Below are 15,363 nucleotides of genomic sequence, written 5' to 3' on the forward strand. Positions count from 1 at the left end.
GTTTTCACACACTGTTGCTGGTATTTTGGCCCATTCCTCCATGCAGATCTCCTCTAGAGCAGTGATGTTTTGGGGCTGTTGCTGGGCAACACAGATTTTCAACTCCCTCCAAAGATTTTCTATGGGGTTGAGATCTGGAGACTGGCTAGGCCACTCCAGGACCTTGAAATGCTTCTTACGAAGCCACTCCTTCGTTGCCCGGGCAGTGTGTTTGGGGTCATTGTCATGCTGAAAGACCCAGCCACGTTTCATCTTCAATGCCCTTGCTGATGGAAGGAGGTTTTCACTCAAAATCTCACGATACATGGCCCCATTCATTCTTTCCTTTACACGGATCAGTCGTCCTGGTCCCTTTGCAGAAAAACAGCCCCAAAGCATGATGTTTCCACCCCCATGCTTCACAGTAGGTATGTGTTCTTTGGATGCAACTCAGCATTCTTATTTTCCACCATAATTTCCAAATAAATTCATTAAAAATCCTACAATGTGATTTTCTGGATTTTTTTCTCTCATTTTGTCTGTCATAGTTGACGTGTACCTATGATGAAAATTACAGGCCTCTCTCATCTTTTTAAGTGGGAGAACTTGCACAATTGGTGGCTGACTAAATACTTTTTTTCCCCACTGTATGTTAGCTTCATGAAATAGCTAAGAGAACATTCAATTTAGCCAAAGATTATAGGGTCCCTTAAGAAACACTTATCAACACTTTGGTTCCTACCCTGTCACAATAACTCCTCCCTGGCATTTTCATTTGTTGTCATGTCAAACACTGTAGTCAAAGTGCCCACTATTATATTATTAACTATAGAATTAGAATAATCATTTTATTGCCATGATTCCAACAGTTCACCCAAGTGTTTTGTGGTCCTCTGTAGCTCAGCTGGTAGAGCACGACGCTTGTAACGCCAGGGTAGTGGGTTCGATTCCCGGGACCACCCATACACAAAAATGTATGCATGCATGACTGTAAGTCGCTTTGGATAAAAGCGTCTGCTAAGTGGCATATTATTATTATTATTTATTATTATTATTTTGCTCGAAAGCAGAAGTCCAATTGCAACATTTGGTAAAAAATAAGGCCTCGATTGTTTTCCCATATCGTGCAGCCCTACGTGGCAGTGTGTAAATGATCTCAAATTAGTGCAAGAAATGCAGAAATTGATGAAAATGCTGTAAATTATTTTTGGTTGAATTGAACAGTATAAAACAATCAGAGTGGAGAAAGACCCATTGACATCACTTTGAATGTCTGTTGCCACCCTAGGGTCACACACTATTCATAAAGCAAATAATATTTTGAACTTTTATTATTAAAAAACATAAATACTGTCCAATTTGTTTGAAATACCGTGATATTATATTTTGGCCATATATACGTCCAGCCCTATGGCAACTCCCTCATTCACTCACTCACTACCATGTTATCTCCATAGGGCCCAGTCAGTGTACATATGCCGTAGCTTAATTTGACCCAGTTTTTCACAGGAGGACATTTTCATTATTTTGTGGATTATAATTAATGTACATTTTTTGTATGGGTTGTATGCGTGAGTTGCAAATATCTCTAACAATCTCCCCACATGAGTTTTCTTATGCGCATGATGTCAGAATTCGCTCTTTGTTCCAAAATGTATTGTTTTGCAACAGGACAGTTAACCCGCGCTGCCCTCAAACCAAGGCACACTGCCTGCTAATTATCTATAGGTTATGTTTCAACTTGTCAATTTTATATGATTTTCTAACAACCATTTGAAATTAGGTGCATTCAGCCTCACTAATTCACATAGAAGTAGCCCATTTCACTGTGGCGGACAATTTACGTTTGAGGCATGCTATGCTAATGTAGGCGAGGATTAGCTAGATGAGCCAGACAAACTTCTCTCTTCGATGAGAGCCCAAGCACTCCCCCAGTGTTTCCTCACTCCTATGCATTTTTCGGCTGGCGCCAGCATTGTCTTCATTGTTGTTTTCCTTACTAATAATTACTGTGTGCGTTCTTATTAAAGTAAGTGCCTTATTACCTTATACAGTTTATGTTTATCGTGTTATGTCATTTTCTATTGTAGCCGACCGTATTTATGTATGGAGCATAATGTATTCTGTGTGTATTCCTTTATAACCGTGGACACGCGAGGTACTGATTTCATAATCTTTTATGGTGTTATACTCAATTGTGCTTATGTAGTTAAATTCTTCTATTAGTTCTGTAAAACAGTGCTAATGGCATCAAAGAAGTATTAGCTTGTGTTGTATCCTTTGAAGCTGCCCTTATACATTGGCATGGCATGTTAATTTAGCTTGTTTAGCATAGCTCTGCCCTGCCCCCTTGTGGAGACCTTGTGGTGCCCTTGTGGAGCTCTTCAGTTATTATGTTACTTCATTGTATTATTGCTATATCCTGATTTTATTCTAATGACTAATAAATCCTCTTTATTCTGTACTTTCAGAAACCACACACAGTATTGATAATTGATAGTATAACTTGCCAACATCATAACTGGAACTGGACATCTTTCTTCCTGGAGATTGACAGCTTTTGCATGCTAGCAACATACTGTTTAGAGAGGGAGTAGGGAGGATGAGGGAGAGGAGAGGCTAAATATGATGGCTTGTGTTAGCTCACTCTTTACTCCGTTAGCGCTAGGACTAATGTAGCCTACATTTTCCGATTTGGATGAGAATTGTTATGCTGTTGCTTCTTTTGTGAATGTCTGAACATTGCATCCAAAAATAAGCTGACTCTCATTGAGGACATAACGTTGTAAAGACTGTTTGTGCAAAATGTTTCTGTGGAAAAAGTGCCCAGCTCAAACGCTCATTTTTGCGTCAATCGTAACTAGACGTTCTAATCACTGAAGGGACCACTGTAGAATGATCACACCTGTGTGTTCGTACACATCAAAGAGTTAAAGTGAAAATTACAAACTTTAGAAGCCTTTTTTAACCTTCAATACACTAAAAGTTTGCATTTTCTGCTGTGCAGAAAAATTGCTAAGACTACAGGATGATCAAATTAAGATATGGCATCTGTAGCTGTGCCTCTGTTCTCCACAGGGCTTGGTACAGCTGAGCCTGGCTGTCACTGCACTAGAGGGCTCAGTGGTGTAGCTGCATGGCTCTTCTCCTCTCCTCTTGTGGAGGATTAGTGGGCCCGTCTGTCGCAGATGGCTGACTTAGTATAGGCCTCCTCCTGGAGCTGTTCCTACAAACAGGCCCTCGGCTCTCTCTGCCTTGCTGCAGTCACAGTGATGTAACTCAGAGATGCACATATGCATCAGGCAGCACACACAAATTATCTTTGATATCATGTTTGGGTCATTTTGATGTTGATTTATATTTTCTGGTTACATTTTCTGAAGCCGAGCTTAACAAACGAGACAACCATTCAAATGATCTCTATGCAGCGTATAGCCTAGTAGATGGATGTTGATGTGATTTAATGGTAAAGGGATATTCCCAATCAGCAGATGCAGGACAAACAATACTGTGGCCCTGGACACAGATAATTAAGGGGCAAACCTCCACTAATGTCGCTGTATAATGTCTTCACTTCCTGTTTAGGGTGGGGTTAACACCTGATTGGTCAGCGGCAGGGCTGTACATTTCTCAACGCTTTAATGCATAGCATACCAGGCAGCCACTCTTGACTCCATTCCATGGAATAAGGTGAGTGTTGTTCACTTGACTCTTTTTATTTTTTCATGCCGCCGCTTCTGCAGCTGCCAAATTATTATACTGAAGCTGTAGCCTATGTTTTGTTTAAAAGTGTAGGGATCTTTTGAAGTTGCTGCACACAGGCGTTGGCTATACATTGAATTTGGCCAAAATTGTGGGTGTTTTTTCTTCTTTAAGAAAAAACACCTCAGATTTACTACCCAAAGATGAGGAAGGATAACTGTTTTGATGTGTGTGTGTGTGCAAGCACATTTGTGTGTGGAAATATGTTTACCACAGAATGACAGCAGTAAGCTACATCCCATCCTGTATTATGTTCTATTTGAGAGCCTGTTCTGGCAATGTACAAGATGTTGGACTCTGGGAAACGACATCACGCTCCCTCACACATGACAACCAGCTTCACCTGGAATGCTGGAGTGACAGCGCACATTTGACAGCGCACATTTGCATTCATTCTGTTAAATCTCTTAAAATAGAAATTCCACAAATTAACTTTTTAACAAGGCACACCTGTTAATTGAAATGCATTCCAGGTGACTACCTCATGAAGCTGGTTGAGAGAATGCCAAAAGCGTGCAAAGCTGTCATCAAGGCAAAGGGTGGCTACTTTGAAGAATCTAAAATCTAAAATATATTTTGATTTGTTTAACACTTTTTTGGTTACTACATGATTCCAACCCAACCCATTCTTTAACGCCCTGGAGTCGATGTCTGCGCCCCAATGGAAATCAAGTTAGTATGATAAAAAAATTCCCATTAAAATCTGTCAGTTTAAGCTAGAGATCAGTTTTTTTGCATTGGATGAGTCTCAATCCGGCGATGTCGCACTTCCGTATCTGCGATGAAAGGTGACAGAGCTAGAGCAGTGTTTGTCAGACCATGAGACATTCCGAAAATCAGTCTGCTCACAAAATCGTATCTAGCGTCCGAACGGTTTGGCCTTCAAACCTCTCTATGGAAACATGAGACTCTCACGAACACGACGGTGTTCTCCGTTTTGCTCTACGACCCCCACAAGCATCTTGGGACTTCTGTCTGTAGTTTCCAAACAGTTTGGGCTACACACTAATATGACCCCTCTGTTGAAAGGTGAGACTCGAACATGTACACTACCGTTCAAAAGTTTGGGGTCACTTAGAAATGTCCTTGTTTCGAAAGAAAAGCATTTTTTTGTCCATTAAAATAACATCAAATTGATCAGAAATACGGTGTAGACATTGTTAATGTTGTAAATGGCAGTAGCTGGAAACGGCTGATTTTTTTCATGGAATGAAAAATACATAGGCGTACAGAGCCCCATTATCAGAGACCATCAGTCCTGTGTTCCAATGGAACGTTGTGTTTGCTAATCCAAGTTTATCATTTTAAAAGGCTAATTGATCATTAGAAAACCCTTTTGCAATTATGTTAGCACAGCTGAAAACTGTTGTGCTGATTAGAGGCAATAAAACCTTCTTGAGACTAGTTGAGTATCTGGAGCATCAGCAATTGTGGGTTCGATTACAGGATCAAAATGGCCAGAAACAATAACTTTCTTCTGAAACTCGTCAGTCTATTCTTGTTCTGAGAAATGAAGGCTATTCCATGCGAGAAATTGCCAAGAAACTGAAGATCTCGTACAACGCTGTGTACTACTCCCTTCACAGAACAGCGCAAACTGGCTTGAAATAAATACATTTTGCCCTAATCGATGGATTTCACATGACTGGGTAGGGGCGCAGCCATGGGTGGGACTGGGAGGGTATAGACCCACCCACTGAGGAGCCAGGCCCAGCCAATCAAAATGAGTTTTTCCCCACAAAAGGGCTGTATTACAGACAGAAATACTCCTCAGTTTCATCAGATGTCTGGGTGGCTGGTCTCAGACAAATCCCTCAGGTGAAGAAGCCAGATGTGGAGGTCCTGGGCTGGTGTGGTTAAAAGTGGCCTGCAGTTGTGAGACTGGTTGGACGTACTGCCAAATTCTCCAAAACGACGTTGGAGGCGGCTTACGGTAGAGAAATGAACATTCAATTCTCTGGCAACAGCTCTGGTGGACATTCCTGCAGTCAGCATGTCAAAACCTGAGACATCTGTGGCAACAAAACTGAACATGGCCTTTTTATTGTTCCCAGCACTAGGTGCACCTGTGTAATGATCATGCTGTTTAATAAGCTTCTTGATATGCCACACCTGTCAGGTGGATGGATTATCTTGTTAACGGAGAAATGCTCACTAACAGGGATGTTAAGAAAATGTTGCCCAAAATTTGAGAGAAATAAGCTTATTGTGCTTATGGGATATTTCTGGCCTCTTTTTTTATTTCAGCTCATGAAACATGGTAACAACACATTACATGTTGCGATTTATGTTTTTGTTTAGTATATACAGTGCATTCGGAAAGTATTCAGACCCTTCCTTTTTCCACATTTTGTTACGTTACAGCCTTATTCAAAAATGTATTCAATACGTTTGTTTCCTCATCGTTTTTTTCCTCATCTACACACAATAAATACCCGATAATGACAAAGCAAAAACAGGTTTTTAGAAATTTTTGCAAATGTATTAAAGATAAAGAACTGAAATAGCACATTTACATAAGTATTCAGACTCTTTACTCAGTACTTTTGTTGAAGGACCTCGGAAGGCTACTGCAATGACTCGTGGCAGAACAGCTGCTTCATAAACTTATAATAATGTTAGCATTAGCTGGACTACAGTAGCTTGGTATCTAGCTTTTGTTGGAAGATTCAACATTGTGTGTGCAGACTAGGCTAATTAGGCAGCTGGTTTGTTAGCGACATCATTTCAGTGACTGGCTCAGCTGGCAAGCTAATGGACAAATTTATGCTAGCTTTCATGCCTATAGTCAAATTTCAGAAATACTGTTTATTGAAGCACAATAATCCTTAGCTAGGTGTAAAATGGGGTGACTAAGACTTCCTCAGCAACAAAACGTTATTGACATAGCCTATGTATTGTTTTAGCTTAGATTAATTCAGACTGTTTTGAGGGAGCATACGATGTCACCTAGGTAAAAAGGTCAAATGTTAGACTGCACATTTGTAGCTGAACCAGGGATACTTTAAGGAATCTGAGGCTGAATTTCTTTTGATCTATCCCATTACTCTTTGCAAGATACAAGACCGATCAGTGCAGGCAGAATCGTCACACTATCTGACGTAAGACCCCTTGGTTCGATTCCAGGCTGTATCACAACCGGCCGTGATTGGGAGTCCCATAGGGTGGCGCACAATTGGCCCAGCGTCGTCAGGGTTTGGCCGGTGTAGGCCGTCATTGTAAATAATAATTTGTTCTTAACTGACTTGCCTGGTTAAATAAAGGTCAAATAAAAAAAAAAAAAAAAAAATGACAATGTAACATAACATAAATACACTGAGTGTACAAAAACATTAAGAACTCCTGCTCTTTCCATGACAGACTGACCAGGTGAATCCAGGTAAAAGCTTTGATCCCTTATTGATGTCACTTGTTAAATCCACTTCAGTCAGTGTAGATGAAGGGGAGGAGACAGGTTAAAGATGGATTGTGTATGTGTGCCATTCAGAGGGTGAATGGGCAAAACTAAAAATGTAAGTGCCTTTGAACAGGGTATGGTAGTAGGTGCCAGGCGCACCGGTTGTGTCAAGAACTGCAATGCTGCTGGGTTTTTTACGCTCAACAATTTCCCGTGTGTATCAAGAATGGTCCACCACCCAAAGGACATCCAGCCAACTTGACACAACTGTGGGAAGCATTGGAGTCAACATGGGCCAGCATCCCTGTGGAATGTCTTTGACACCTTGTAGAGTCCATGCCCCGAATAATTGAGGCTGTTCTCAATATTAGGACGGTGTTCTTAATGTTTTGTACACTCAGTGTATATATTATATAGTAACAAATATAGAATGTATAATATTTCATATGTAGAAAAAGTATATAAATAATGTAAAATAAAAATACGAGGTAGTATATAGTTTAGGCGCTCGGAACAAGGTAGGCTGACCACACAACGTTATGTCTCTGCATGCTGGTTGAAGGTAGTTTCGCAAGCTATTGCTAACTAGCGTTAGCGCAATGACTAAGTCTATAGTTAGTCATTGCACTGATTCCAAGAGCTAGATGCTTGAATTGTCAGCTATAGGTTCCTGAGAACGTGACCCCTTGAACTCTAGGACTTTTTTTCTACATGGGAGCGATACTGTCTTTACATTGAAGTGGTTTGGTGGTGTAGAGGTAGCGTGAGTGGAGGGTTGTTTGTGGACAGTGTAGTTTTTCCTACGTTTTTGGTAGGAAGCCTCTAATGCAGGCGCGCCCCTTTTGTAGGCAAAATGTGTAGAATGGCAGGAAATTAGCTGTAAAACTGCATGTTGTGTGAGTATGGATGTGGGTTTGCAGATCCGCAAGCAACTGCGGCCCCTCATGATGAGTTTGCGCTTGAGTGCAGGCGGGTGTTTTCCAAGTGTGTGCGTACTGTGTGTGTGTTATTGTCGCCAAACATTGCTGCAGAGGAGGAACTAGGTTTGTTGCAACCCTCAACATCATTACAACATTCCTGCTGGTCATTTTGACTCACAGTTACACAGTAATATGGTATTCCATTATCCATACCTCATGGAGCTATGCACTCATATGGCTTGAATTACAGCATAGAGATGTGCCTTGAATTACAATGTATTCTTGGCCTATTTGGTACTAGTACCAGCCAATGATGTACACATATCGCTCATAAAGACATGATAATGATGGTACCAGCATACTAACGATCAACTCAGTCGAATGTGTGCTTGAACCAAAAGATTGACAAACCAACAGATTTAGCCTTTTTTTAGGGCGTCTGTTTATTTTCCTTTTCGAAAGGTGGGTGTGTTAATTGATTGTTGATGTGGTGGTTAGTTACCCCCATAGACAACAAAAAGCACTCTTGAACCTAATGAAAAAGCACCATTGAAAATAATCAATAATCCATCAATGTGATTGCAAAAAATCACTGGTGTGTAAAGTTGGCCTAAAAGCCACAAACCATAACTTTTCCTGCCATTTTAATGGTCACTTCAATTGATTCTGAGGAGTAGGTCTATAAACTATGCTTTATTGGCTTAGTACGAATATCTTACCCTACCATAACACCACATCTTTACGTTGTAGGCTATTACTCCAAAGTTTTTTTTGTCATCATTTGAGTCTTTGCAAGCAAACAATGCGTAGGCCTAGCTTTCAAATATGGTTTAAAAATAGCATGCCGATCTAATGTCAGTCCTTGCATCACTCGCTCCGTCTACAAATTTTGAGGGTAGTTATATTTCCCAGCAATGTAGCCTAGCTCATTCTGTTTCAAACCAAGTTGTGGGGGCTGCTGGCTGCAGTTGGACTGAAACACAGATTTCAGTCTTAAATATTTGGCTTCCTATTGGGAACATAAGCCCACCGACACAGTAATGAGGGTTCATCCATAGAGCCCTGTCCCTGTATGCATTCTTGCTGAATTAGAGAGTAGGTCTACATCACGTTGGACCTTTGCCCAATGCTTTGACAAGCAGATCAAATGGGGAGACCACCAAACAAGAGACCTCTTGTCACCCCCCACTCCCCCACTCGAAACACCCTCCATTATCTGCTTTCTTTATCAAACTGCATGATTGACTGGTCAGAGTGTCTATTACAACACAGAAGGCGAACCCACACGTTCCTTGTGACATTTCCTTTCTCTGTGACATCACCGACATGTCCATGTGCCCATCATTGTCTTACATCAGATATTGCACTGATCTGGCTTGTATCTCTCAAAGGGTAATGGGATAGATCAAAAGTAGTCCAACTACAATGGACTGCCATAATATATTCAAAAATATTACCTAGCTGACATCATCTGCTGAACCCCATTTCTGCCTCAAAACTGTCTGAATTAATCTAGGGTAAAACAATAAATATGTAAATGTTGAGGGTTTTTTTTTGTGAGGACATCTTAGTCGCCCCATTTTACATCTAGCTAATCAAGGATTATTGTGCTTCAATTAGCACTATTTCTAAAATTTTACTATGGACATAAATATGTCCAACAGCTGAGCCAGTCACTGAAATCATCTTTGACTGAAACGATGCTGCTAACCAACCAGCTACCTACTTAATGCTGCACACACAACTACTTAGTGCTGCACACGCAATGTTGAATCTTCCAACAAAAGCTAGCTAGCAAACTACTGTAGCTAGTAGTGCTAATGCTTACATTATTATGAGTTTTCATGAAGCAGCTGTTCTTCTGCCACAAGTCATTGCAGTAGTCTCCCAAGTTGCTCAACTGACCCAACGATATGATCGTGTAGAAACATGCTGATCTATGGACTGATTTCTGATAACAGTCAGTTCCTCTTAATTGTGGGGCTGCATGTCTACAACTTTAGGGTAATTTAAACATGCTAAGCAAGCTTTTTATGTCAATGTTGGAAGAGCTAGCTGACTAGCTAGCTAACTACAACAGTTAGCTACGCAGCTGATCAAGTCACTGCACTGGCGACCAACGTCCTTGCACAGAATTTGTGCAGGAGATAGCCACTTTCCAGCTTCAGTTTGTGAACGACAGTGTCCTATGCCATTTTCTATGCCAGGCGAAATCACGCCTCATTAGCTCATTGTTATGGATGCATCCAAATAAATGTCACTAGAAAACAGCTTCAACAAATTCAAATACAGCTACTGTTGTTATTCTGGCTGCTCTGTTTGACGTGACTGCAAGTTAGCCGTAGTTGGCTAGCTAGCAAGCAAGGGATGGCAATGGAACATTTAGAATGAACGACTGGGTCGGGTCCATAGATACAGAACAAAAAGACTGAATGACTGGGTCACGTCCAATAGAACGAACGACCAGCCGGCTTAGGTAGCAACCCTAGATTTGTGTCGTGACTATATCTTGTGGAAGGATGAAATAGTATGAATAAATTCATCAAAATAACGTTTTTTTATGAAAATATGTCAATCCTTATTTGACTATGTTGGTAACCCGTTGTATAAAAGTGATAATGCCCTTGAAGACGGTGTTTGGAGGATATATTGGCACGGATAACAACACCCGTGCCAATATATCCTCCAAACACCGGCTTCTCGGGCACTATCACTTAAAAAACGCACAGTATATCAGCACGGCAGAATTCAATGGCTATAGTTCATTCTTACATGTTTTGTTTGAGCTGCTTTTGAAAGCAAAAGTCGAATTGAAAACATTGGCATTGTTGAATTCGATTTTCATAATGGCAAGCTAGAGCTAATGGTTTTGTTAGCTAAACTAGCAAGTCTGTTAGTTTGGTTACCACGGCAACTACTGTAGCTCTAGTAAACTTGCTAGGTACTTCATTGGATGTTGAACACATATCTACCAATTTCTAGTGGCAAATGTGTTGACTTATAACCATGGTATAAAAGGGATAATCAACTCGGGTCTGTATGCGTTCTCTGGAAAATAATGCAACTACGTGGAAGGTCAGTTCCACTCCGCTAGCACATCGTGGAAACACCCACGTCGTTCTTTATTTTCCATAGAACGCAATAGCCCCTCGTTGATTATCCCTGCCTTATGTGCTTTTCTTTACTGTACTGTTCTCTACTGTTTTCTACTGTACTGTGATGTCTATGGTTGGTTCAGATTTGGACTGACCAAATGTAAACTACTTGTCAACTTCCATGGACGTCCAGTGTCGGTCGGTGCTCAATGGGTGAGGATGCTTGTTACAGTAAATGGAAAGATGGTAGATGGTAGGTGTCATGGTAGGTGTCAGTAAGAGCTGGGAGAGGTGACATTAACTGGAGAGAGAGAGAGAGAGAGAGAAGAGGGAGCGGCAGAGAGAGTGAGAGGGAGGGGTTGTCCAGCAGTTGAGCTGAACAGTTATGAGCTGAACATAACAGTAGGCCAGTGAAAGGGAGGACAGTAGCAGGTGACCCAACTGTGGGTTTGACTACTATGATTTCCCATTTCAGCCAATTCAATTGTAGTAATTCTGTTACTGAATTTTTGCTAATTCTGTTACTGGTTTGGTAACAGAATTACGAGTTTTAATCACTTCATAATTCATAAACAAACTTGATATCAGTAAAAACACTAACTAATTGGTAGGTCTACCTTTTACTTGTTACTTCTGTGAACTTTCATTATCCTCCCTCATGAGGGAGAGAAATGTGAAAATATCTTAAAGAGATTAGAAGGCACAAGGCAATGTTTCTTAAACTTACAGAAGGCAAATAATTTCTCCAAAACTAAATGTGTCAATATTAGTTGGCAGGGGTCTTTAATTCAACGTCTGTTTTACCAGGAATCAAAGCCTTTGCTTATTCCTAATGTGTATATGCCTCAATTTCTAAAACGATATAGACTCTTAGCTTTCAGACTCTTAGCTTTCAGACTCTTAGCTTTCAGACTCTTAGCTTTCATTTGACACCCAATTTGACATGCTCTTATAGTGTTGCACGGCATACCAAAACTTCAGTACATTTTCGATACTAGAACATGAGAAACAGTTCGGTACTAGAATTTTTTTTACTTTACCTTACTTTTGTCAAATGTGTCTCGCAGATCAAGTCTGTCAATCAGCGCTGCTGATGTCCCCCTTATAGCGCGAGGCGCGCACCATGCTTGCTCCACTCAGCCTGCCCTGGGAGTCTGAGCTGCATCATATTAGCTCCCCACTCATGCTGCACAGGAGTTAACACACTTGAATAATGCGACATGGCATGTAGAAATGTTGAAACCGTTAACTACTGTTTGCAAAACAATGTACGTATCGGCTAGAACACTTTACAATGCAAGAAGATACGGGTAGCTTCCAGCTTTGTAGGTTAACTTCCCTTGCTAGCTTACAGCTGAAGCTAACATCAATTCACTACCCTAGTACTTTGTTTGTGATTAATATGCAAACCATAATGCAAAATATGCCGATTTCAAAGCTGATTACCACCAAAACTTTATTCATTTACTTAATCGGTGTCTCACGTCTCTTCCAAAGATTATCTGTTGCCTCAGGGAATAGGGCTTCGACCGTCCTACAGGCCGCCCCCTCTTGCTTGACGTCATTACTGGTTAAAGAGAGCGCAATTTTTTTATCAAATAAGCTACTTCTATACAATTGTTGTTGATCAATACAATAAGTCCCAAATGGAAGGGAAACAGTTTTTGTCATCTGTAGTACCATGATTCCCTAATAATGCCGCCACCTTTACGCGCGAGAGAACCATAAGGTGTAGCGAACCTACTGGTCTAATTGGAAAAAGCATCTACTTATCTTATCCACAATTCTCCATGCACTGTAATTTACAACTTGATAAGAGCTAGGTAAATGAGTAATCCGTTTGGGTAAGGGAATTGTGTGTATATATACAGTGCCTTCAGAAAGTATTCAGACCCCTTGACTTTTTTCACATTTTGTTACGTTACAGCCTTATTCTTAAATGGATTAAATATTAACATTTCCTCATCAGTCTACACACTACCCAATAATGACAAAGTGAAAACAGGTTTTTTGGAGTCCACCTGTGGTAAATTCAATTGATTGGACATGATTTGGAAAGGCACACACCTGTCTAGATAAGGTCCCACAGTTGACAGTGCATGTCAGAGCAAAAACCAAGCCATGAGGTCGAAGGAATTGTCTGTAGAGCTCCGAGACAGGATTGTGTCGAGGCACAGATCTGGGGAAGGGTACTATTTCAAAGTCCCCAAGAACACAGTGGCCGCCATCATTCTTAAATGGAAGAAGTTTGGAACCACCAAGACACTTCCTAGAGCTGGCCGCCCGGCCAAACTGAGCAATCAGGGGAGAAGGACCTTGATCAGGGAAGTGACCAAGAACCCAATGGACACTCTGATACAGCTCCAGAGTTCCTCTGTGGAAATGGGAGAACCTTCAAGAAGGACAACCATCTCAGCAGCACTCCACCAATAAGGCCTTTACGGTAGAGTGGCCAGACGGAAGCCACTCCTCAGTAAAAGGCACATGACAGCCCGCTTGGAGTTTGCCAAAAGGCACCTAAAGGACTCTCAGACCATGAGAATCAAGATTCTCTGGTCTGATGAAACCAAGATTTAACTCTTAGGCTTGAATGCCAAGCGTCACGTCTGGAGGAAACCTGGCACCATCCCTACGGGGAAGCATTGTGGTGGCAGCATCATGCTGTGGGGATGTTTTTCAGTGGCAGGGACTGGGAAACTAGTCAGGATCGAGGGAAAGGATGAATGGAGCAAAGTACAGAGAGATGCTTGATGAAAACCTCAGTCTGGTTTTGAGAACACGAGTTGAGCAGTCAGTTGACGAATCTGCTGCATGAGCCGCTTTTGTACATTTTGTTCTAAATAAGATGTTCCATAGTATTTTCTGGAAAGTTTAGCAAATTACCAGAAATTAAATGATAGTTGATGACATGTTTCTGCAAAACGATGTATCTCTCTGTTGAAAATGCTTCCTCTCTCTCTCTCTTCCTTTCCCTCCCGGCAATGGTAGCCAAAATTGGATCCGCATGTCCCCCTGGCTACACACAAAGAACGGACAAATACTGCAATATCCTTGTGAACTAACTTCCTCCTCCCCCCAATTCCCTCGGGCTAGAGGAGATGAGACATAACTCTTTGTGAAGCTAAAACGTATCATAGATCATAAGGGGATTTTAAATACAAGAACGTTTTGTGGAAGCTAATCACAAACAATTAGTGGTCTGGCCATCTGGAGATCGTCCCTCGCTGCTTGGACTATTTTGATCTATGCTTTCAGGCACACTTTGTTACTTGGTCATATGCACTTAATTTAACTGTATTTTCTTCTTCTGGCCAGAAGTAATTTGTCATTATGGAGGCATGTAGTGTTTTTATCATATACAGTTATTTGGTCAGTGTGATGGGGTCAGTAAAATGGTTCTCCATGTAGTTGGGTGACAGAAAGTTGGTAGGTTATGCTATTTGTCGTTGCAGGCTGTATGTTTAGCTAAGTGTTTTTGACTCTGCTTTTTTTGTCCAGTTCAGACTCGTGAGACACGTCAAACCGACTCAAATGTACAGCTCAGGTTTGGGTTGTGGCACTGTCTTTTGGAACAACCATACCAATGTTTTACACTGTTCAGTTACCAATGGATAGGGCCTAAATCTAACCTGAAACACATTCGTCCCTTGAACATTGGTACAGTCTTTAGACTCCAATGCCAGGCAGTGTCATGCAGTGTCCATATGAATTTGACATTGGTTTTAATGTATCTAAGGCATCTGGTTTGAGACTGATTTCTTCATCCCACTCCAGCTTTTCATACCGCACCCGTCTGCTCCCGCTTACTTTCTGTCCGACTCCCACCTGCTCCTGCAAGAACTGGTCCCGAAACCAACCGCAGTCCCGCAATGTTATTTTAGGCATATGTGACACAGCTCACTTGCCAACCATGGTCCCAGCAATTTTGCACCCTATAGGCAAAATCAAAATGCGGAAAAATAACCTAAAAAATAGGTTCAATTACCAGAGATGATCAAGTGGCCCATTTATATTAGGCTTGGCTATATCAGTATTACTGGACTATATCAGGCAATGGGCTAGACATACAGTCGTTTGAAGAGAGCACATTTGGAGAGAGAGTGGACGGACACTTTCTCTTGAGCTACGTTTTGCATATAGCCTACCTTTTTAAGGAGTGTGACGACTTTCAGACGGAGACAAATATGGGTGATCAATATTTATTTCTATG

The 15,363-nt window shown here is 41.2% G+C and overlaps 1 protein-coding gene across 2 annotated transcripts in view; it reads left to right on the plus strand.

Annotated features, from left to right (window-relative positions):
• Nucleotides 1-15,363, plus strand: part of LOC121550383 (thyroid hormone receptor alpha-like) — a 92,183-nt gene that overhangs the window by 7,205 nt on the left and 69,615 nt on the right. Inside the window, exon 2 of one of the 2 annotated variants that reach the window (XM_041862611.2) lies at nt 3,565-3,669. The exons of the other annotated variant lie outside the window; for it this stretch is intronic. The gene's annotated coding sequence lies outside the window, so the exon portion shown is untranslated. The remainder of the gene's footprint in view (nt 1-3,564; nt 3,670-15,363) is intronic. 2 annotated transcript variants of the gene reach the window in all.

Source organism: Coregonus clupeaformis, chromosome 35 (genome assembly GCF_020615455.1).
Source record: "Coregonus clupeaformis isolate EN_2021a chromosome 35, ASM2061545v1, whole genome shotgun sequence".
Taxonomy (NCBI): domain Eukaryota; kingdom Metazoa; phylum Chordata; class Actinopteri; order Salmoniformes; family Salmonidae; genus Coregonus; species Coregonus clupeaformis.